General features: G+C 40.7%; 1 protein-coding gene across 1 annotated transcript in view; it reads right to left on the reverse strand.

The window, feature by feature from the left end:
- The window catches only part of Vsnl1 (visinin like 1), a 110,647-nt gene extending 87,368 nt beyond the window's left edge, over positions 1-23,279 (reverse strand). The window contains exon 1 of the mRNA XM_021202088.1: positions 22,986-23,279. The gene's annotated coding sequence lies outside the window, so the exon portion shown is untranslated. The remainder of the gene's footprint in view (positions 1-22,985) is intronic.
- Between the last annotated feature and the right edge of the window lie 2,431 nt (positions 23,280-25,710).

Below are 25,710 nucleotides of genomic sequence, written 5' to 3' on the forward strand. Positions count from 1 at the left end.
CCTCCCTCCCTCCCCCCCCTCTCTCTTTCTTTCTTTCTTATTTTGTTTTGGACTTAAGTAACTAAATAAGTAAAACTTGAGAAACCTTGATGCTCCGACACAGAAGTGATAACATTGGGGAGTGAGTACTCCCTTCAGCCTCCTGGATTCCTGCCTTTGACCTGAGCACATAAAATGAACATGTGGTCACCTGTAGTTGTCCTTATAAAATCTGGACCATGAGTGATGGAATGATTTCTTAGAGGGCACCTGAATAACCTCATAAGATGGTGTGATACAGGTCTTACTGGTCCATATTTGTTTTATCTCCAAAGGGCTCACAATCTTTGGCCAGCTATCTAGTCACTGCTTTTTTGTGCCTTGTAACTCTGAAAGTGCCTTTTAGGTTGGAAGGGCTCTGGGAAGACACACAAAGGAGGTTGATGGGCCACGCAGGAAAACTTCTATTTAACAATTAGAGATTTGGGCTAGAGCAGAGCAGCAATGCACCAAAGTGGGAGAAAGCCTTGCTTTGCTTTTTTTTCTTTTGTTGTCGAAAGGTTTTTCTTTCTTTCTTTCTTTCTTTCTTTCTTTCTTTCTTTCTTTCTTTCTTTCTTTCTTTCTGTTCTGAGACAGGGTCTCTGCAGCTCAGGTTGACCTTGAGCTTGCTGTATAGTTAAGGGTGACTTTGAACTCAGGACCCCCTGCCTCCATATCCTTAGTTCTGGATTACAGGCAGGCACTCGCCATTACATAATTTTTTTCTTTTCAATTTTATTTTACATTATTGAATATACTTTCTAAGCCTGAGATGCTTCCTGAGTTAAGCAGACTTTGTAAATAAAAGGTAGATAAAAGTGACTCAGGAAAACACATGCATACATACATACATACATACATACATACATACTATATATTATGTATATATTATCTCTCTCTCTGTGTCTCTGTCTCTGTCTCTCTCTGTCTCTCTGTCTCTCTCTCTCTCTCTCTCTCTCTCTCCCTACCCACCTATCTATATATCTCCATATATTGGCAACACTAAGGATAAGACTCAGTGTCTTATACATTCTACAAAGTACTCTACTAAGGAGCTGTACCTCTAGTGCTTCCTATTTTGACAGGTTCATGCTCAATCTGACATTTGACCTTGAATCATGACCCTCCTCTTTCTGCTTCTTAAGTGTTGAGATTACAGGTGTGTACCACCATGCCAAGCAAAACAAATTTTTAACAAGGAATATAAAGTTTATCTGCCACACCGCTATGAATTTCATCCTTGTTTTTTGAGATAGTCTTGCTCTATAAGCCAGGCTAGCTTTAACTTATAGAGATCCCCAGTCTGAACTTGAATTACAGCAGTGAGCTGCCATGCACAATTTTGTTCCTACTATATTAGCAGGAAATTAGGTACATAGATTAAAGACCAGATAGAAAGAGGTCAAATAATTATAATCTTGAATATTAGGATGACAACTTTTATTTTTCCATTAAAATGCATTTTCATATTCTTTTTATTGCTAGAAGTTACATTTTTTAGTGAAACTGTTGCTTTTTAAGATTATAAACTCAGATTGAAAACCTGCCATTCTTAAGTGTTCAACAATTGCCTAGTTCCTTCAGATTTTCAGAGCTGTCTAGCTGCCATGGTCTTACAGTTGATTGATTGACTGACTCATGATCTCCACTCTCAGCATCAGGCATTCAGTACTAAGTACTGCTAGGCATAGCTTAACATCTGGTTTCAACGAGCAAGCCAACAGTTCAGGTTCATCCTCTGCTTCTGGATGACCAAGCATATTAGCCACTCTCTTAAAGCTTCATTGGCCTCTTCTGTTGGAATCTAACATCAGGTCTCAATGTTTGCAGGTTGAAAGGCCCTCTCACACAGTCACACATCAGATATCCTGCATATCAGATACTTATATTTTGATTCATAACATTAGCAAAATTATAGCTATAAAGTAGCAATGAAAATAACATGAAAATAATTTTATGGTTGGGGAAGTCACCACAACATAATGAACTGCATTAAAGGGTCACAGCAGTATGGAGGTTGAGAAGCAGTGTGTTAGATGGAGAGTCCAGTGCCCTCCTGCTGGGCTTTGCTTTGGGTTCTTGCATTGTGCAACAATGTCTCAACTATTCTTGGTCAGGAAGCAGTTAGTTCTCTTCCCCCTTCATCTCACCTTCCTGATTGCTCCCTTTTCCCAAGCATTGAACATATCAGTTATTAATATATCCCATTTCTTCTTTCATCAAAAAGGCTCTATCAATATTTCATGTCCAGGGGAAGCAGTGGTAAGTGTTTTTTTACACCAAGATGCCCTTAAATTTGATCAAGGTTGGGTCACTGACACGAGGGGCCCATCCCAGGCCAGTTGATGAGATTGGGGAGCTCAGAGAATGGAAAGGACTCTCTAAAGAGAGATAAAAATAGATATGCTCTTTTAAGAATTTGGAATGAACATCAGATGAAATGGAAACATTCATCAAGAGTGGATACAAAGGCTCAGTTGGTCAAATGATGGAAGAGCCTGCATGAGGCCCCATGTTGAATCTTCCATAACACATAAACCACACATCATAGTGCATGCTTGTAATCCTGGCACTGAGAGGATAAAAGTGGAAGGATCAGAAATTCAAGGGCATCCTCACCTACAAAAAGAACTTGAGGCCAGCTTCATAAGAGTCTGTCCTTTAAAGCAATAAATGAATGCAGAACATAATTCTAGAGAGAAAATTGAAATGAAATATTTACATAAAGATACTTCTTGGATTCCACAAAAAATTATCCAAAGTTCTATTTGTTTCTGGTGGCCTTGCTGCTCCTCTTTGCAGAACAACACTAAGATGTAAATGAACGACCACTAACACACACTTCCACTTACTTGGGACAGAATGTTGGTTCTAACATTAGGGCTAAACTTATATGGGAGTGGAGGAAGGGATACTTGTTTATATATAAGCTTTGTGCCTGTCTGAAGGCTATCATCAGGGAGAAAACATTTGTGGCTTTGATTTCTAAAGAATTCTGTAGTCTTAACATTAACTCTGTTCTTATATCAAACAAAAGTGTTTACAGTCATTTGAAGATTATAATTTGTTTTTGTGTTGTTGAGACAAAGTCTGGAGGTGGGGAAATCTACTGGATTATTCCCAAGGACTGATGAATATGTGAAAATCCTGGACCTTGGAAAATAGATTAGTATAGTTTTTTATATCATTGCATAGTTTTCAAACACATACAAAATATCATTGTTCTTATTAAATGTGGGATTTCTTTTCCTGATACAGGGTAGAATTGACTCCACATGAATCCTCCTGCCTCTGTCTCCTGAGTACTGGCATTACAGTTGTGACCACCATGCTTGTTCAAAACAAGAATTAATTTTATATGTTGCTGGATTTATGACAGATGTTTGACACTATATATTCTTCCAATCAGCTGCTAACATTGAGAGTGAAAAAGTTGAAACCTTACAGAAGCCTGAGAAGTACAACTAAGTCAGGGAAGACTGGTGTCACCAGCTATGAATGCACACTGGAGAAAAACCTCAGTAGGTCAAAATTATAGCCATTGAGCAGGTTGGGGTATCACTGACCCTGTCAGCTGGGTGAGAAAGTGCTGTGGGAGTCAAGTTTCACATTCTGAAGATAACCCGTTAGAGCAGTATAAAAGGACTGCATTCCTTGGGTTCACTTCTAGGGTGTATTTTTAAGAATCACAAGTAGGGACTCTATCTGAAGTCACACCACTGTCATGCCCATGAATATACCCTTCCTCTTTATATTCTCTTCCATAAATACAGTCCATGAACATCCACCTCCTGAACAGCTCTGAGATCTGCACAATAACAAGGTGTCACTTGCGAACTGGATGTTATTAATTAGCCTTTCCTAATATTACTGATCTTACCATTAAAGCCATAGTTAACTACCACCTCTAAAGTTAAGGCACCAGATGATATCTATGTGCCAATATTTATATCAATGAAAGGAATACTGTCATATAATGATCATTGTTTGAATTTCACAAGAAAAATGACTCCTAAATTCAAAATGTTTTGTGGCAAAGCTGGATTAGGACCTGTGTCTGATTACAGAGTTCATATTTCTTTCTGTGATACCATGTTCATCACATTAGACCAAGAATTTGTCTAATAGCATTAAAACATTATGTAGGAGCTTATGGCTCTGAAGAATTCTTCCTGATGTTATTGTTCATGGCTTCCTTCTGATCCCTCTTTAGATAATGGTATCCCTGATGTCTGTCTGTTATGAAGCTAATGCCTTATCCTGACATCATCCCATCTATAACCCTCACACTATGGAAGTTTGTGTGTGTGTGTGTGTGTGTGTGTGTGTGTGCTTATATTTGTGAGTTTAGTTCTATGTGCCCTTGCAGTCTTTGCTTTGCCATCACTCTGTTTCTTGTAGAAAATTTTAGAAGTATGTGGCCATATTTAACAACCCAGAGATCCACACCAAATAAGAAGGAGGAGGAGCCTATTGGGAGGAACAGCCAACACAAAGATATTTGTAGATTTTCTTGTTTGGAAGCCATTCTGGAGGATCTCACATCAGAGGCTGAGAATCCCTCGGAGACTGACCAACATCAATAATTTTGCAGTCCTCTGTCACTTGGGGCCTCATGGATGAGGAATAAAGTGGGAGATGCTAAATCCTGCAAAGGAGATCCAGGGTCCGCAGAGAGAAATGAGATAAATGCAACAGCAGTCCTCTTTATAAGGCCTGGAGACTGTAAACAAGTATTAGACAATCCCAGGGGGGGTGGGGTGGGGTGGAGTTGGAAACCCAAATCTCAGTGGATTTCCCAGGAATCTGGAATCTCTTATTTCAGCTGTCCACAAATAGGTCTCCCTCTTGTATTTTCTTATCAACCTCACATGTTTTCTTCCATGGCACTTAAGTTTATATATAATTGGATGCTTTTTAAAAAATTATTTTATATGTCCTACTAGACTGTTTTTTATGAGGGATAGTCTCTTGCAGATGATGAATGTTAAATAGATGTTAAAAGAACTAAAGCAGAAAGCTAGTTCTTCATGCAAAAGCTACATGGTAAACAGAAGAATAAAAGCAATGTGGAGTGAGCTGAAAGTGAGCCCATCTGATTTGAATTTAGCGCTATCACTTGTAAGCTTCAGGGCTTTAGGCAAATTGCGTGATTTCTGTATCCATTTCTCCACTCAGCAAAGGGGCAACAGGTATCTCGTGGATTGCTACTGAGCATGGGTGATGTCATATGTACTTAATGTACTTGCTGGGGTCATTGGCAAAAAGATAACACTCGGAAACGGATGTTTATAGATTTGGCATGCTTGATGACACCATCGTTTCCTTTTCTTGAGGGATTAGCTGTGGGTGTTTGGAACACCTGAGCACTCGAAGGTGAAAGCTTGTGTGACAAGCACAGACTCCAGGTGACAAACAAAGCAGGTGCATGCTTCTTTTTTTTCCCCCTGAAATATCTTCTGCGGATGCCCAGAAATTCCCACCATCCTGTTCCTTCAGATAAGGGTTTGGGACCATCTGGCATTCTATGATTCATTGAATGTATATTTATTACGATTCTATAGTTGCTTAGGCATTGAATAAGATCTTGAATGAGCATCCCACTGAATTAACTGAGAGTTGAGTCTCAGAACTCTGTTTTAATACGTCAGTCCTACAAGTCCCATTTGTACAGCACTGTAAACATAATCATAATCATAACGTTGTGGTAGGTTCACCACCTGTGAAGCCTCCCTTGATATCTACAGGTAGACCGAAGACTAGATTTAATCATTCATACTTTACAGGTAAAGAAACGGGTACTGAGCAGCCAAGGGCTGGTGACTTTGGGGTTTGAACTTTTGTTGTGATTCACAGTCGGAATTTGCTCTCTACTGTGCAGTCTAGAACTCGGCCACTTTTTAATGGTCTAGTTGATTGGTGAAGTGATAAGTGGAAGTTTTATAATTTACTTTCTTTTATTAGATTGTACCTAGAAATGATTAATTTGATAAACATAGTTCTATAATAACTGATACAATAATAGGAGACCCTAAAAGCTAGAGTTTTACTGGCTTCGGGCCCTGTTTTATAACTGGGAAGGGGATATGAATATATTAAAAACACCTGGTATGGAATTCTCAAAATTAATAAAAATACTGCAAAGCAAAAAAGTTCACCTGTAACTACAATAGAAAGCAAGTTATGTTGGCAAGATTCTATAATCCCAGCACTGGAGAAGTTGAGACAGAATTGTGCAATTGGAGACTGTCGAATAGGATCCTATCTCAAATAAATATCTCAAATAAATAAATGAATGTGTAAATGAATGAATGAATGAATGAATGAATAACCAAAATATTAAAATGGAAACTAAGTCAGAATCCAGTTTTTCTTTGGGCTATTAAATGTATCGACCTGGAGCTACTTAAAAAACCAAGACTCATCTGCTATTATGCTTATTTATATTCAGGGCCTTGTAATGTAACTCTGGAATGCTTCGTGTAGTCCAGGCTAGCCTAGAACTCATGGTAGTTCCCCAGCCTCAGCCTGTCCAGTTTTGGGATTATAGCATGTGCTGGTTGATGCTATGTTTTTAAATGGAAATAAAGTACTCAGTTATTCTATTTGGCCAAAATACTACCTCTTCAATACTAATTTAATATTAGAGCTATTTCACTTGGCTCCTTAAAAATAGTCATTTGTCACTTTGTTTTAAAGGAAGGGTCTCATGTAGCCGAAGCTAGCCTTGAACTGCTTATCCGTCTGTTCCCATCTCCCAAATATATATGCATATGCCATCATGCCAGGTTTACTGATTTATCCTGAGTATATTTGTGTATCTGGGGCTCAGCTCACTTTGTGGCATATGGTATAAGCACATGATGTTAGCTGGATGAGTGTGAAAAGTTCCCATCCAGGAAGATTCTCTTGGGACCACCAAATCGGGACTGGGGTTGGCATGAGATGTAATGAAATTTGTTACCCACTGTATCCAAGATTTCCACTTAGATGTCTGTGTTTGTTTATTGTTTGTTTGTTGATAAAGCTTACTTCTAAGGAGAAAAAAATGCCAGAAATGTATTTCAGTAAAAAAAAAACACAAAAGAGAGTAATTTGTTTTAAATCACATGGACACTCTCCGGAGGATTTTATAGCTACAAATCCTTGAGGGAAGGTTAAAGCAAGGCCTGGTCTAGGGAGTGACTCAGAGGCTGAGTGCGAAGCTTGGCCCTCCTCAGTGGAGCCTCTTCTTGCAGTAGATGGTAACAACCACAGAGACCCACAACTGGACAAAGCGCAGTGAAGAAGAGACTTTCTCACTCCCCTCTCAAGCCTCACGACCCCTCTGGAAGAGGGATTGGGAAGATTTGAAAGAGCCAGAGGTATGACTCCCGAGAAGCAGTATTTTTGAGACATAACACGTCAGACAGCATACAGACTCATAATGACCATGACAGCATGTACAAGACTCGCACGTGCTTAAGTGAGATAATACTTCAGCATGGAGGAAGGTTGAGGACACAATGTCCCACTCCTAACGGAGAACCTATTTGAAGGAGGTAGCTGCTAGGATAGAAAAAAAAAATCAATGAAGTGGCACTGTTATTATAAACTAGGTTCCAGGGTAGGCCCCAGGTGTAGTTGGCAAACATAAACTGGACTCTGTGGCTGTTTTGTTTTGGTGTATCTATTGTTCTTGCTTGCTCTGCTTAAGAGAGTAAGGAAACAAAGTTGGGCAGAGAGGGAAGTAGGGAAGGATCTGGGAGGAGGTGGGGGAGGGGAAAGAAATAGTCAAAATGTACTGCACAAAATTCTCAAAGAATAAATACAAACATTTTAAAAATTACAAGTAGCTAATACTAATTTTACTAAAAACAACAATAACTACTATTAAGTAGCAATAAAAGATTAGACTTCTGCCAAGCATGTAGTGCATATTATTTTTATCTTAAAAATAACATCATGAAATAAGTTATATTTAACAAATGTGAAGACTGTTGTCCAGAAAGACTAAATTATTTTGCATGAGACCACATACACATTAAGTGATAGGGTCAAATTGAACTTGGTTCTAACATATGCTTACATTTCCCTCCCCAAATGTATTGATATCTGATCATTAAGATTTTCTTATTCAGAACTTCTATTTTATACCTTAAACTGAACCAATGAAGAATGAATGGCTTTGCCCAAATTTGTAAAATAAAAAGTCAGCTCAGGCATGAATCAGATAGGCTCTTGATTAAATGAGAAATGTTCCCTTAGGCTTAGTCATTTGAACGCTTGGCACCCAGTTGGTAGCACTATTTGGTGAGACTATGGGGGAGGTGTGGCCTTACTGGAGGAAGTATGTCATTGGGGGTGGGCTCAGAATCCTTAAAGCCATGCTCTACTTTCAGTTCACTCTCTGCTTTATGCTTGTGGTTGAAGATGTGAATGAACTCTCAGCTTCCTGTTCCTGCTGCCATATGTCCCGCTTGCCATTATGGACTCTGCCTCTGTAGCTATAGGCCAAAATAAACTCTTCCTCGAGTGGCCTTTTAGCACAGTGTTTTATTACAGCAACACAAAAGGAACCAGCACAGCCCCATTGTCTATTTTTTATCGGTTTACCTCTCAGATATAATTGTAGCCTCTGATCACAATATATAATGACATGTGCTAATTTTAAATACTTAATTCATATGAGGTTAAACATTCTTTAAATATTGCTGTGTTTCTGAACTTGAGATAATTTTAAGTCACAGGCTTCCTCTTTATATGGGAAATGCTTTAGAGCTTGAAACACGGTGGGGAATACTGAGAGCCATTAGTCATTAGCCACTTTGGCACAACTGTGGTCCAGAAACAAAATGGGAATGCTCTCCAAGGACCAGTGGCCAAAGTACTCCAAGAAGTTTCTTCAAGCTTCTTGGACTACTCTTACATTTTTCCCCTTTTCCTCTTCAGAAAGGAAATCAGAATTCATTGAAAACCTTACAGATGCCAGAGGCTGTCCATAGCATTCCCAAATATACAGTTGTAGTCCCTGCTATTAATCCCAGGGTATAATTTTTGTATTTCAAACCTTACAGAACTTGTTCAGAATGACTGGGCTGTATATATGGCCAAAAAACTCCCATCTACACTGTATTTCTCTCTGTTGAAAAGTAATTTTGTTTTGGATAAAATAGGCTGCTGACTGTTAATGCTTTAGCATGTGTAGACTCTACTTGAATTCTGATTCACATAACCCATATGGGTACTAATGAGATTTATATTAGTCACTCTTCTCATTCTTGTATCTTGCATTAGGTAATTTTTCTCCCGTGTTAAAAGTACTGTTGATGTTTTAAGGAGAACATAAAGATAGACATTTAAATATTCATATATGAGATTATAGCATGCCTTCATGCATTGAAACTAATCCATTGGAGGGGATGGATAGAGAATGCTAGAAGATAAACCACGTCTTCTTGATAATGATCCTTAGAGCCAGTCGAAGGGCACATGGAGATTTCTAATGTCATTTTCTGCTACTAGGTGTACTTTTAACATAAAAAAAAACCATTTCTGTTGTGTGACTGGGGATTGGGCTGAGAGAGAGAGCCTTAGGTTTGAGTAAGACTTCATTTGAGTAGCTATGCGAACCTGGACAACCTTTTTCCTTCCTGAGACACACTTTCTCAGTTATAGAATGAAGCTTACCTTAAAGTACTTACCTGATAGATCTTCTGGGGCGGAATCAAGGAAACCATGTGCAGAGTTAGAAATACCCAGCACAGTTGCTGGCACAAGCTAAGTTCTTTTTAAAATAGCTGACAAGACACAAATGACTTCTTATCTCATTTCTCTCCAAGTATGGCCCAAGGAAAGCTTCCAATACTGACATGAATTCAGTCATGGCTCACAGCCAAAGATGAACCATCAAAACCTTCTATGCATGCTATCTTCTACCAACACCTCTTTGGAAGAGAGTCAATTTTCCAAGTTTCCCCAATGTTCTAGGTAACCTCAGTCCAGGTTTCTTTCCTCCGATGATTACCCTTCCCAGTTCACATGGCAGTTTTTAGTTTCCAGACAGCAATTCTGCCACGTTGCTTTGTTCTAAGAATCATACACCATTTTGTCTTATTCCCTAGAGCCAAAACCAGCTTATAGATTGTGTTTTATGCATAGTTTTATTCTCTCGTTATTGTTGCAAACACATCCTACCAGATTTTTCTTTCCTATCCTATGGTAGTATTTTGGATTGGTTGGTATTTATACTAAAATTATCTTCATTACAAATTTGCATATGTGTGTGTTGGGGAATGGCTGTGGGGATTCAGCTCAGGTTATCAGACTTAGCAGTGAGTGCCTCCATCCACTAGCCATCTTGTTGGCTCCTGATCTTTGATTTTTTCAGGTTTCTTTGGGGGTATCAGAAAAGTGGTTGTTTCTAGAAATTAAAAACTTTAATATCCTTTAGACATAAATTTGTGCTTTCTATCTGGTTTGGTCTCTTTTTTTCCGGCATAATTTTATTTGTTTTTGGTTTTCTGAAACATGGTCTCATTTTGTAGTTCCAGCTGGCCTAGAATTCAGTATGTAGATATGTAGATGAGGCAGCGTTCAACAGAATCTTCCTGTCTCTGCCTCCTGAAGGTGTGCACCATCATGTGTGCTTTACATGTGTGCACCATCATATGTGCTTTACAGGTTTGTGCACCATCATGTGTGCTTTACAGGTGTGCACTATCATGTGCACACCACTATGTCTGCCTCCCAGTCAATTTTGATGTAGTCATGAAGAAGAAATAGAAATGGGCCTTGCTCTCTTCTTTCATTTGCTCTGCACAGGAGGTGAGAGAAGTGGCTGACACAGGAAACAGGCAAGATGTTAAGTGATCGTTCCATAGCATCCTGGACATTAGTGTCCTGGGAGTCAGGTCCATGCTATTTCTCACTGTTCTGAGGTGTGTGAGGAATAACACACACCCGAATGAGAAGCAATGCAAATCAACTTACTAATAACTCCTATTCTACTGGTCTCTGGTGACATGTCACCTAAAGCAGCCAGGTGCTTATCATATATAGTTTCTTTTCTCCAGTATCTTCTAATTTTGAAGGAGAGTAATTGTAGGCACAGTGATTATAGTATGTGCCCAGATCATCCAAGAGTAGACAGAGATGCTTTCGGTTAGCAAGCCTAGACTAGTGTTCCTAAGAAAGGCTCAGATTTTAATTATTGGTGCTATAGACAGCTAAGGAGCATCCTCTTCCATTGTCCTTACAGGAAACTTGTCCTGACTACATTAGGAGGCACAGAGCCTGACTACAACAGAGTCTTTGTGGGTGTGGGCATCTAGAGGGCTTTTGTTTCTCTTGGAAGCTGTGCTGTCCTTGCATGGTTTAGGTTTATATATGCATGCTGAATCTAAGAGAAGAAAGAGCACTTACAGCTCTCAGCCTCTTACCTCAGTGGGTTGAAAAATCTTATTTCTGAATGGTCCCTGGTAGAACTAGCCTGTGGGCATGAAACATGGCTGCCTTTCTTCCCACAAAGGCCTATCTGTAAGTAAAGACATTTTCTCTACGAGGAAATGATTGTGGGCTCAGGTTCTTAAGCCACATAGAAAATTTCATAGAGATGAGGTAGATATTGCTCAAACATTTGGTGAGTTAGGCTTTCCTGTCAGCTTTTAGTAAGTTCGTCTTTCTTCTTCAGATATGTATGAATGTTTTGTCTTCATGTATTTCTGTTTGCCATGTGTGCACCTGGTCCCTATGGAGGTCAGAAGAGGGCACTGGATTCTCAGAGTGGATTTCTCCTTCTTTCTTCTTCCCTTCCCTTCCCTTCCCTTCCCTTCCCTTCCCTTCCCTTCCCTTCCCTTCCTCTCCCTTCCCTTCCTTTCCCTTCCCCTTCCTTCCTTCCTTCCTTCCTTCCTTCCTTCCTTCCTTCCTTCCTTTCAAAACAAAACCAAAAAGAGGAAGACCTGGTTGAAGCTATGTGACATATATCTATATCTATATCTATATCTATATCTAATCTATATCTTTATCTATATCTATCCATCTATCTATCTATCTATCTATCTATCTATATACATACACCTATATGTCTATATAGCATGCATATAGACATACATAGTCTATCTATGGACCAGCAGTTGGGGTGGACAGGGGACAGAAAGACAATTTTAGCAGATATAATCTCCATGTCTACATTTTCCACAAGATCAGTATTTTGATTTTTGAGTTATCTTTTGAAAAAAACAAGGTTAAGCTAAGATTCTAAAGCAAAGTGATAATAATCTCCTTTTCTTCACAGGGTATAATGTGTAGAGTGTGTTCACAAATGTGTCAGTCTCTCACTAACCCCTAATTAATCAGGCTGGGTCAAATTTTTCACCGGAGGAAATTAAAACTCAGAGACATGAAGTTACTTCTCTAAGGCTGCACCTGTGGTGCCCGGAGTATAGCTTTCACATCAGAAAGACATTTCTAATTAGTCCTGTAATTAGTCCTGACCCCACGCTATCTTTACCCCTTCGTTCACCTTCTGGTCTCGTTAAAGCAAGTTTCCTGGCTGAGTTCTTCAGAAACAAAACAAAATGCTAATAAGCACATTCTAATAAAAAGATTTCTTTGCAAACAGCCTTAGAAATATAGCTCCACAAAGCTTAGTAGACTCAGTGGCCTTGACCACAGGACCAAATACACTTATGATTAATATGAACATTTGAGCTGTGGCTGAGTATAGACTGCAGTAGATCGTTTCCCCTCCAGAAATGTTTCTAGAGAAGTCTTCAAGGAAAAGTAACTATCAAAGTCTTGAAAAGGTATCTTCAAGAAATAAAGTCTATTATGTCCTTACTACCAGCTTTTCATCACCACTGCCAGCTATGCAAAATGGGGACCTTTCAATAGATGCCATCTTCATGGGATTTCCATGAGCACTGATTTGTTATCTATCAATTGCTCTAAAATAGCTTCTAAGATTAACTGATTTTTATTTCATGTGTGTAAGTGCTGCCTGCATGTATGTATGTGTACCATGTTCATGCTTAGTGCCCACTGTCAGAAGAGGGGATCTGATTTCTTGGAAATGGAGCTACTATGGACAATTATGAGCTACCATGTGAATTGAACCTGAAACTTTTGCAAGAGCAGTAAGTTGTCTTAACAGCTAAGATATCTCTCCAGCCCCATTGCTAAAGTGTTTTGCTTAAAAATTTAGTAAATAATCTACAGTGGAGATACTGAGGGTGTACCATGTATGTATGTAGTATGTATGTATGTATGTGTTGACCTACCTGTATGTGTGTATGTTTCTCTGTCACCTCTGTTTGAGAACTGCCCTTTGCTGATGGCCTATTTACATTGGACTACACTTCTACAACCCTCAGCAACAGAAGGCTTTTGGAGTCTAACCCTGACATGCAATTCTGCAATGCATCATTACGGCCTCCATTTCTGCCATTTTCTTGGTATTATTTCATAGGCATTTCTGTGGTAGACCAAGCATCTGCAAATTACTGAGACAGTGCTGGCACAAGAGGTGAAGTATGCTGGTGCATCCTGCAGTGTTGTACAGGTGTGAGAGGCACCTTAGAAGAAAACAGGAAGAAAGATACACCATTAAATACACCATTGAGTCACTGGAGTGGGGGCTGGTCAGCCATTAGTTACGCCCTGAAACTTTGGATTCCGTAGTACAAAGTATGTCTTACTGAGACAAGAGATTTTTTTTTCTCAAATGGATGCAGAAACTCAGCTCTAAGCTAGGACACCAATTGGGTTAGCACGGTTTTCCCAATGTTGCATTCATGACAGTACCTGGCATATGCGTGTGTTAACTTTAATTCTGCTCCCAGCCTGGTTCAGTAGAACAGACATACTTGAAAAAATATAGCAGAATACACTTATGCTACAGTGGGAGAAATAATGAAGTACAGACTGAGAAGGAGAGCAGAAAGCAAAGGGAGGGGCCCAAAGAAAGTCGGCATGCGGAGGGACTGTTTAGGAGATGCTGAACTTTTTCAGTTGCTATGTGTACATTTGTAGGGTTGACCTCAGCACTCTCATAAGGTAATATGAAATTATTTTTTTACAACTAAGAAAATCAGCACAAAAGATTGAAACCAAAAATCCCACTTTATATTCACGTCGAACTCCTTGTACTATGTATGGAGGCCTCAAAATGGAGGACCAACATTTGCTTAAAGGGAGAAAAAGATGTTTCTTATGTCTGCAGACTAGAAATCACTTAAATTCCCCAGTAAATAGAGTGGGAATTAGAAGAAAAGGAACACAGCTCTTAGAACTGTTAAAAACAGTAAGGTTGGTTATAGAGTGTGTGTGTGTGTGTGTCTAGAAAAATATGCAAATAAGTTTTTGGTTTGGTAGGAAAAAGCTGCTCAGATTTTCTTTTAAACTGTAAAAGCCCTGAGAGAAAAGAATGAAAGAGTAGAATCTAAAAGTCTCCTCCCACAGATTCAGGTTGAAAGATTAGTCATGGGGTGAGCTGGAGTAACGGGGTGGGTGTGAGGAGGGTGTGTTTCGGAAGGTAGTGAAGGATAGCAGTATTGGAGTATACCATTTAATCCTTTAACAAGGCAGGGCTCTTGAGCTGTTTTTACTAAATTCAGTGTAGGGTGATAAGGGAGGACAAAGGCCGTGCTAGTTGCCTACATTGTATAGTAATCCATAGATGAGCTTCAAATGCGTTCAGTAAGGAAACCAGTGATGCTGCCTTTGCAGTCCTCAGCCATATGTAGGTATTCTATGGTGGGGTGGTGAAGAGAAACTAATGAGGGTGCATCTATAAAAGGACTGAGAGAAACTGGGGCTTCGAGGTTCTCATGAAGGCATCTCTTTCTTTCGGAGATTCTCCTCCCATGCCTCAAAAATCATTTTTGTTCTTCTTTCTTTCTTTTAAAGACAGGATGTTGTGTAGTCCAGGCTGGCCTTGTGCCACTCAGCCTCATGTCTCCACTTCGCACATACTGGGGTTACAGGTGTACGTTCTCATGGCTGGACCATGCCAGCTTGTTATTTCACTTGACATACTGAATTGCATCTGTCTGCTTCTCTTCTAGGCATGGTTTCTTGAGGGTTGTCACAGGATCTTATTTGCGGTTGTTCTACAGGTATCTAAATGTTGCTACAGCGACCAAAACTGCATTAATTCACAATGAAAAGGAAGCTTTCAAAGGGTATATCTCATAGGTTACATATTTTCAGCAATGAGCCTTTATGTTATATACATGGTCTATTTTGTATTCAAGAGGGCTGTAAATTACTGTAGAAAATGATTAATCCAAGGGATTAACCAATTTATAGAAGGTCATAGACCCAATAAAATATTGGGTTTTATCTGGCTGCATCTGGTTTGAAGATTTTCTTTTTCCTCCAGTACTTGGGATTGAATTTAGGATTTTATGTTATACCCAACCCCCCCCTTCTTATATTTTGAGGCAAAGTCTTACTAGGTTGCCTAGGCTGGCTCTGATTGTACTCTGTAGCTATATGAGGTGTGTGTGTGTGTGTGTGTGTGTGTGTGTGTGTGTGTGTGTGTGTTTATGTATTTGAATGTGTTCATGGATGTGTGCTGACACATGTGTCTACATGTGTGTTTCTGTGATTCTCTCTCTCTCTCTGTGTGTGTGTGTGTGTGTGTGTGTGTGTGTGTGTATGTGTGTCTGTGTGTGATACAGAGGTTGATGTTGGTGTCTTCCTAAATTTCTCTCTATCTTACATAGCATGTACTTTCCAGAGCCAGCTCCAGGCTTTGAGCGTGTGGGCGTGTGGTCTTCCTTCCTTAGTTTCTCAAGTCGTTGAGATTATATGCTTGGGCTACCACACCCCCCTGAATATTCTTGACTTTTTTTTTTGTTTTAAAGCCAAGTGAAGTGTTAGTGAGGAGTTTCCCCAATACTGCTTAAACTGATGGATGATTAAAAGGTTGATTTTCATCTCCCTTGGAGCTATGATACTTATATGATCATTTAAAGAAAAACTAAGAATTGTATATCAGCAAATTAAACTGATTTCACATTTTAGCTTTTCATAAAATTTCCTATATGAGAAAGAAAACAAACATCAAACACCTTATGTAAAAATTACAATAACATTTGAAAATTTAAAATGAGCCAAGTTTTTCATGACCTCCAAAAACCTAATTAAATTCCAACAAGCAGAAGTTCTTACTGAAGAGTCAGATGTGAACAATACCAGATGATGCTTAAAAGTAAAATATTACATTAATAAGCATCTCAACACTGTTGATAATGCTTGATTAAGTCTTCCTTGGGACATTTTACTTATAATTTAAATACTGGATCTCAGGAAATCAGAAACAAGCATATGCATGCAACAAATTAATACAACCAGGCCCAAATCTAAAACACCAGAGAATCCTATAACACAAAGCCTATTGTTTAAGAAACCACCAACTTAGCTGGGCGTGGTGGTGCACGCCTTTAATTCCAGCACTCGGGAGGCAGAGGCAGGCGGATTCCTGAGTTCGAGGCCAGCCTGGTTTACAAAGTGAGTTCCAGGTCAGCCAGGACTACACAGAGAAACCCTGTCTCGAAACAAAACAAAACAAACAAACAAAAAAAGAAACCACCAACTTTAAAAATCATTCCAACATATGAAACAACAGACATATTAGGGTCTTATTTTTGCCTTAATGAAATTTTACCTAGGCTTTGAAATAAATTCAACCTGTTAACAATGTGGAAAAAAAGAATCTATTTATACCCAGTTCTTTAAAAAATTTAGGTCTTTAAGAGCCTAAGACATAGTAAGTAAACAGAAGTAGTTTTTACATCTAGGAAGGTACTTCCATGAGCAATATTTGAGAAAAATAAAGTTTTGTCTATGGGCTCATAATAACTGGTAATATTTCCAACTGTTCTGTTAAAACATTGTATTTTATCAGAAATATTTTTAAAAATGATTGTTTTCTTCTAGACAAGGTTTCTCTGCATAATCCTGGCTGTCCTGGAACTCTGTCTGTAGACCAGACTGGCTTGAAACTCAATGATCCATCTACCTCTGCCTCCCTAGGGCTGGGATTAAAGGTGTGTACCACCACTGTCTGGCTCTAAAATGAAATATCTTTAATTAAAAGAGACCCAATTTCTATTTTTAAAAAGGCTAGCAATTATTGTATTATCTATCTTGTGATGGAGATCCACTTGGTGGATGAGAGCACTCTAGGTCTTAATTGTAATTTGAACGAAAGGGTATAAAATGTTCACCCAGATATTCTCCAACAAGTCATAGGAAATAATGGCCATTGTTATATGCTTTATCAAAAGTAAACAATTGGTGGTTACTTATTAGATCATCTCTGTAAGGTTGGTACTGAGTCAAGGCGATGGAAACACCCAGAAAAAGAAACTTACCTGGTTTGTGTGCATTAAGGTAGCTCGTGCTTATAAAGCACCTGTGTAATGTATTCACAGGCCCCTTATTATTAAAGCGTCAAATCTCCTTGAAGATTCTTAAGTAATTTGCTATTCCATTTTTTGTTTCATTCATTAAGTAGTTTTTAATGCATCGCCAAGATCCTTCACCTAGTAAAGTTCTCAGTGAATTGAACCAAGAATGCAAAGCCATCATCATTAGAAGCAAACCGTAAATGGGAAATGCAGTGTTGTGGTTCCTTCACGGTGGGAACATACTAACATAATTCCATAGCTTCAAAGACCATAAATACAGTGCATAGCTGTCATTGTCTAGGTTTATCTTTCCTTGATGACTTGACAATGTCAAGTCTAGTATATAGACAATATAATTAAACTTTCTGTTTATTAATAATCAGTTTTTATACTACCTTATTATATTTTATTTTATTGGTATCCCTTAGAAACTTGTTTGTTTTCTAATGAGAGCCATAAATGGCATGGATCCAGATGGAACGGGGAGGGGAGAGGAACTGGGAAATGTAGAAGGAGGGGAAACTGTAATTAGGACATATTATGTGAGAAAAAAAAATCCATTTTCAATAAATGGAAAGAAAAATCCATAAAAGAGTGGACTGACATGTTACCCTTGTCTTTTAGGTTGTGAACCTAGCTTTTAATGGCTGAGACATCTCTCTAGCCCAGTATTCTACTTTGGAAAAAAAAACCTTATGAAATATTTAATATATTTAGTAAAGGTAAACTTAGTATATAGTATTTAATTTTAGTAAAAATGTATTAATTGTGTGTGTGTGTGTGTGTGTGTGTGTGTGTGTGTGATGCTTGTATTCCTGTTTGTTTGTGTGTATGCACATGAAGGTACCTGTGTTCAGGAGAACATGTATGTGTGGATATCAGGTTAACATTGGACATCTTCCTCTACTGCCCTCCATCTTCTTGTTTGAGATAAGACCTTTCACTGGTCCCAGAGTCGACTGACTAAGCTTGCTGGTCAGTCAGCTCCAGAGATCTGCCTATTGCTGCCCTCATCAGTGCTAGGGTGATGGATGTATGCCACTGTACCTAGCTTTTATATGGGTGCTAAGGATCCAACTCTGGTCTTATGCTTTGGCAGCAGGCACTTTCCCAACTGAGTCATCTCCCCAGCTCCCTAAAGATACTTAAAACAGATTTAATTGTGCATATGGTCTTCACAGAAATTATTTACTTACTGTAATTGAAAGTTATGTGCAAATATTCAATTAACAAACATTTGAGTTTCTGCTATGAAATATATGTAGGTATTGTAGAAATACTATAAAGCTCACTAACACCTTGATTTCATACTGTTCATAAAGTCTTGAAGGTGAGAGTTTTTCTTAAATACCATCTACTTATTTATGTTGGAGGAACAAACTAGATAACTATGAGAGAAATAGAAACAGCTATCATTCTTTGGAATTATGCATTTTTTTAAAACGAATTAATGACATACCTATTACATATAGCTGAGATAGACAATGTCGAACCTTAGATTTGTTGACTATGTTCCCTTCTTTGTGTGTATGCACATGCATGTGTGAGTGTCCATGTCTGCTCGCAAGTATGGAAGTCATGGAGGCCATACATCAAGCTCGATCTCTCTTTCATTGTTGCTTGCTGTTTGTTTTTGTTTTTGAGATGGGGTCTCTCCCTGGGATCTGGGGCTCCCTTACTAGGCCGAGATGGCAAGTCAGTGAGTTGCAAGGATCAGCCTGTCTCTGCCACCCCACTTCTGGGATTGTAAGCAGACACCATTATTCCCAGGTTTCCATGTGGGTGTTAGGGTTTGAATGTGGAGTGTCATATTTGCACGCAAGCACTTCACCAACTGAACCATTCTTAAGCAGCCCCCATGAACTCAATTCCCTCTGTAAAAACAATTGTCTCACATTCCCAATATCACAAATTGGAGGTGCACAGAAACCACTCTGTATGATGAAAACGATCTTCTGGAATGGCATTAACATACTGGGCTTGGCAATAAGAAATTACAGGCTTGCTGCTGGTACTGATGCTGTATGCCATTCTACAAAACTCCTATGGGAGTCCCTCTGAACTACTCAGAATTCACACGTGTATACAATTCCATTAAACACAACCCTCCTGATCATGCTACTGTATACAGAAAATCCTCTAAGGAAGGTTATTCATATTCCTGGGCACCTTTTTCAATTACAGAACATGCTCACAGATAGCCAACCAAAGCAAGGTCCTCAGCAGCCACAAGTCTCTGGGTCTCCATTGAGGCTACCTGGCATCCAGAACAGCCTGGGACAAAACTCCAACATCACGGCTAATTAACTGAGAATATATATATATATATATATATATATATATATATATATATATACATGTACAGAAGATATCCAGGACAGAGCTCATCCCCTTTTAGAAGATGTTTATCAGGAAAGGAGGGGTAAGATGCTGTCACTTGGTGCATATGCTGGGAGCCCTTGCTACCTCAGATTAAACAACATCTAAGACTGTTTAGCTCCTTTTGTGAATGGAAAAGCACCACCAAGACCTTCCTCTGCCCTGCTCCACCTTGCAGAGCCTCACCCCCATGCTTCATCATTTGGGGGATAGGAATAGCTGGCATTGCCTCCTGGAGACATTTGTGGTGGTTGTAGCTGTCTTCCCGAGTGTCTGGGAGATTATATTTTTGGAGAAAGAACAGGAGGGCCAAGATTATCTTTTAAAGGCATGGAACTGTGTGGGTAGGCACTCTAGAAATATTTTTATGGATGAAAAAGAAAAAAAGAGAAAATTTTGGGGGGAGGGATTGAGAAAGCAAAGGATAAGGAAGAGACCAGAGAAGGTGGGGGGTGGGGGAGGATGAAGCAGGCCATGTATGTGCTATAGCTCTAGTTCAGCTAACGCGTAAAGAAAGCTGCGTAAGAAGGAAGAACGTACCACCCAAAAGAAAAGCTGTGTGCGTATGCATGCTTGAAAAGCTCCAAAGGGGTCATGAAGCCTCATTACCCTCCTCTCTAACCCCACTAAGCATTCTCCCAATAGCATTTCTGCCCCACCTCACTGCAGGTGACTTCCCCTGGAGGATTTCCATACAGCCTGGAGGTGCACATCTCTGATTTGGCTTCTGCCTTCCAGGAGTCATGGGAGCTGGCAGAGTCCACTGTATGTTTATCCTGCAGCTTCTTTGCTCCACAACATCCCCATTCGTGCAGCTGCAGCAGCTCAGGAGGAGGCTAGACTGGCAGAGGGGTGGGGATGGCACCTGCAGTATCTCTGTAGCTTGCAGCCCCTGAGGGATTCTGGGAGTGGAGCCAGGAGAAATGGATCCACCTCAGGTGGGTCTCATCCAGGAGCTACCCTTGCTTCTGGTTTGCTGATGCCTCCCAGAAACACTAAAGGTCTTAGATAAATTGACTGAGATGCACAGGGAGAGCAGACTAAAAATTAAAAAGAAAACAAACATAACCCAATGAGGTGGGTTCATTAGAGATGAGGGGTAATGGAAAAAGATGCAAATGAGTGTGTAAAAGCCCCTCCTGATAGTGTGAGAGTATGATAAATATTCATAGTTCTGGTGATAATATATATATATATATATATATATATATATATATATATATATATATATCAGAGAAGAGAATATTTGCACCCAACCTGACTTTTTATTTGTCCCATAGACTGGAAGTTAATTGGTTTTATCTAGTTGCATGAATCTGGGCCTCATTTCCAAATCTGTAGGAGCCAGAGAATCTGAGACCCAGCATCAATGATCATTGATTCGTGACTCCCCCATTTCCTCTGCTACCTGCTTATCAATGCAGAGCCACACATACACAGGTCACTGAACCGATGCCAACTCAGCGATGGCAACGAGTATGGCTCAAATGTGACCACGGCTGGTCTTTCTGCCCCAGAGTAAAGAAGGGGAGATGCTGTGTGATGTCTACTTTGGATTTCCAGGGAGAGGCTATTCTCGAATTTTCTATCCCAAAATTTATGCATTGAAGTAAATCACATATTCCTTTGAGGGGCTGAAAATGACTCTACTGATCAAACCATCAAAAGGTGCGTAATATGTTTCTTTCTCCCGGTTAGGGGCATATTTATTTATTTTCATCCCAGAGATCAGATTGACTTTTCTGTGGAAATCCAGTACACAGCAGCCCCTCTTCTCTTGACTGCCTCACACCATTCTGCCAATCTGCTTCAATGCAGCATTTTTCTGGGGTTATTTAGCTCTCCAATCTGGGTGAGAAGACACTGGTGATTAAGGTCTACAATGATGCAGACCCCACCCCCACGCCACACGCAGATGGAAACACTTTAAATGATAAAGGGCTAAAATGAGTTTGCACAAGTTTCATTTTAAATTTGTCTCAGCCTAGAATTCTTTTGAATTAAGAAAAAAAATAATAATGTAGAAATAAAACTCCCTGGCTTCTCGTGCCTTCAAGTGGGACGCGGTTTAGAGACTGTACTTTGTGCCTTCCACACCCACCAGCAATTCCATCTCATTTTAGTCTCCAAAATATGGACAGGAGGACAACTCTGGAAAAATGGATTCCCACTCTGGCATCTCACTGAGTACATTCGTGTGGAGATGAGCTCTCTCCCTCTCCTTGCCTCGGAGAACCATCCCCACACCTCTACCCCCTCCCCTTACACATTCTCACACCCTGGAGGGTATTCTTCCGTAATCTATCCCCCCCCACAACATTGTTTGACCTTGTGAAGACCCTTCTTCCACTTTCCGAGCTCGAAACAACCCAATTTAAGTTAAAAACACAGAACGACCTTTTCTCCTTTAAAGCAGCATTACCAAATGCAACATGCCAAGGGGTGTGCAGTGCCCAGCCCTGCATTCCGGAAGGCAAGTGCGGAATGCAGAGTCAGGTAGCTAGTTAGGTCCTCATCCAGCCACTCTCGACTGTGTTCAAAATCAAAGATGCTGTACAACAGCTTTCCCTTTTCTTAACAATTAATCATTGCGACGAATAGAGAAAAGAAAAAAAAATAGCATTTTCCAAGTATTAACAATATACTTGTGCGCCTAACTCCTTGGGTTTTAAACACTAGCATCCTGCATAGCAACCAATGGTGATGCCCACACCAGCCTTGTCCACTCAGTTTTACTTAGCAAACACCTTTTGTGTTTCTCCACCGTGAAAAAAAAAATGGTGCACCAATCCCACGTATGACAGGTTGGTACTTAACTGCAACCGCTCAATAGTTTTATCAGCAACTGGGACACTTCACAATCGTTTAATTAGCTACTCAAGTCCGATAAGAAAATCCAACTATTTGTAGTTTTATACTAAAAAAGCACCTAGTCTCACCTGTCTTAAATCTAGCCTAAGTCCCCTGAACACGCCGCATATAAACATTCCTTCCCCCCACCGCATTATCCCAAAAGATCCCCTATGAACCAGCAGCACATTCCGACCCACTAACGTTAACCAAGGCAACTGTCACCATGCATTTAGTCGCATCTATGCAAAGCAAAATACATGACAATAGCCAAAGCATCTCTTGATAATCGGCTGCGCTACACATGCAAAAAATGCAACGAAGATTATATTTTCCACTTACAGTTATAGCGCTGTGCACCGTCACTTAAGGAAAATGATAAAACTCAACAGTTCTTTCAAAAATATATATATATTTAATTCAGGCTAACGGCTAAACCGTCTCTGTGAGTGGTTCTCTCTCGCTCCTTTTCTAGGAGCTCCGGGATGCTTAAATCCCTCTTGGATTGCGCCCTGCAAGCCCAGCGGCCGCTGCAACACGCTCGGGTGAATCTCTGCTGCAGATTGGGAATCCCATAGAAAACCTAGGGTCCCTGGAGCTGCGTGCGCAAGCGCGCGAGCCTCCACCTCTCTACTCCTCCCGCCCCCTCGTTTCTCTCTCCACCCTCCTCCCGCCGCTCCGCAGCCCAGCCTGGAGAGTTGTGACCGAAAGCCGCTTGGCGATGGCGCATGCTCAGATGCAGGGCTCGGAGTTTTTGCAGATTCCTAGGCTCTGGATTTTAGCAGACATTCTAAAGGAGATTGGGAAAAGGAGCCCGGCTAACTGCAGCCCCTGCACCAGGACTGGCATGAGGTAGGGCGGATGGTATTCATTCACCACGCCCTGAGATTCTGGGGCCAAGGGAACTGAAAGCTATGCCAGAGGAGACAAGAACACGTGGGCTTGTTTTCCTCGCCGCTCTCAGTTTTAGCTTGGCCTTTGGCCGCCTCTTGTCAGACTGTGAAGAGAGCTGCAGAAATCGCGGGAGAAGGCTTCCAGGTGGGCCATAAGCACCGATCCTTGCACCACTGAGAGAATGACTGGAGAATGGGAGCCAAGTGCCTGGTGGCTGGGCCATGTAGGAGCTATTTGTGTTAAAGAGAGCTGAACTCTCGTGGTGAATATCCACAAATGCTGAAAAGTGCCATCTTTGTACACAAAGCACATACATACTGAATATTCTCTTTGCATTGGACAAGGGTTAGGTGTGGAGAGAAAGTAGCCAATAACCCTTCAGATTCAGATTGAAGGTTCGGGGTTTCACCTTTCTCATCCATAAGGTCCTCTCCCTCTCCCTAAATGGCTTTCGTCTGCCAGTTCTACCCCGCTGCCCATTGGCTTGCCAAAGCCTAGAAAACTTGGCAAAGAGTAGTGCCTAGTAAATACTGGTGGCTTCTCTACCTGGAAAGCAAGGACAAATTCTCAAATGCTCCCAACTGATGGGGTTCTCTATCTATGGTTTCCTTTACTTTCCGGTTTTTCTCTGGAGTACCCACTAGCAGGCACTGCCCCGTGTTTCCCGGGTTGATGGCATTTACGAAAATCCCTCTAGAGTTTCATTCATGTGGGAACTTCATTTTCCAGGGAAGGAAGGTCTGGGAACCTAATGAAAATCAGTATTTTCCTTTATCCTGGTGCTCTGCATTTTGCCCACGGTCTTTACACACCTTCGTACGTTCAAAGAAACTGCAGTTCCTAGAGCGCCCCTGGTGGCCAACCAGCTCTAAACTGGTTGCCAAGCGGCTGCGGGCTCCAAATCGGGAGAGCAGTTTGGAATGCGTTTGAATCTGCTAAGGCCGAGCAAGCGGAGAGAATCTGGCCAGAGAAGTTGGGAGGGGGGTCTCAGGCCATGGCGCTAAGCGTGTTCAAAGCTAACCTCGCCTAACTCAGGAATGAATACTCTTTCCAGGACAGACTCCTAAAAAAGGTGCCAAAGACAGATAACGCACCTTCGGGAATTCTAGGACAGAGGTAGTGGCCATCCCCTCCCTGCAGAGCTTTTCGCCAGGTGTGGATGACAGTGGAAACCGGGGGCTCAGACAAGGCGCCCTGCGGAGCGGAGCCGAGCGCAGAGCCAATCTGGCGGGCGCCCGCCCTGCGCTCCCAGGCCGCAGTGCGCATTGCGCTGTCAGGCATCCCCGAGGGCTAGGCTAGTTCTTTCAGTTTCTCCTGATGGGCCGGTGACTGAAGTCAGGTCTGGATAAGTCGCTTTTGTTAGCCAGGGAGACCGTTTAGGAGGATATTCAAAGTAATGCCCCCTCTTTTGTCGATTTTTCCCCACTGAGGCGGTCTAGTGTCTCCTTGGAGAACAGCCGAAGCACTGCAGTTTGTATTAACTGAAGAGGTCAGGATGCTATTTCTCAGCTTTAACCAGACCAACCAGCTTGTTGAGTCCCCGAGGGCCCACTGGTGACAACATTCAGTTTTATATAAATTACATTGCTCTTGTGCTTAGGAAAAAAAATGCGCACGTGTACTTTGTAGATTTGACTTTAGTTGTTTGTTCTCAGAAGGCAGGCTGTTGATTGGTTTTTTTTTTTTTCAGAAATAATTCCATTGAATTCCACAGCGTTGTGGGGTGTCCTACGTATGGCATCTTAATCTAGTCTTCATTTACAATGTTATGTCCATTAATGAAAATTAAAATTAAGTGATTTTTTTTTTATTGAGTTACAGGTGTGTGGGCAGTGACCAGCTCTAGACAGCAGTAAACACCATCCTGCAGAGTCTGAAAGATGTCCGGTCTTTAGAACTTTAGGATCAGTTGTGAGATAGGAATGTCCAAGACTCCTACAATGTGAGGGAGTCCACTGTTGTCTCCTCCAGCATGCAAATGCAGGTGTCCCTAGTGACCACGAGCTAGAGCAGAGATATGTAGCCCAGAGATGGATGCTATGTGCATGAGGATACAGGACTGATTACAGCCTCATGTTGACTGAGGAGTGTCATTTACACGACACCACTCCTTAATATCAAAAAAAAAAAAAAAATCAATTGCAGCTTTTTTTTTTTTTTTTTTTTTTTTTTG

The sequence above is a fragment of the Mus pahari genome, chromosome 7 (assembly GCF_900095145.1).
Source record: "Mus pahari chromosome 7, PAHARI_EIJ_v1.1, whole genome shotgun sequence".
Taxonomy (NCBI): Eukaryota; Metazoa; Chordata; class Mammalia; order Rodentia; family Muridae; genus Mus; species Mus pahari.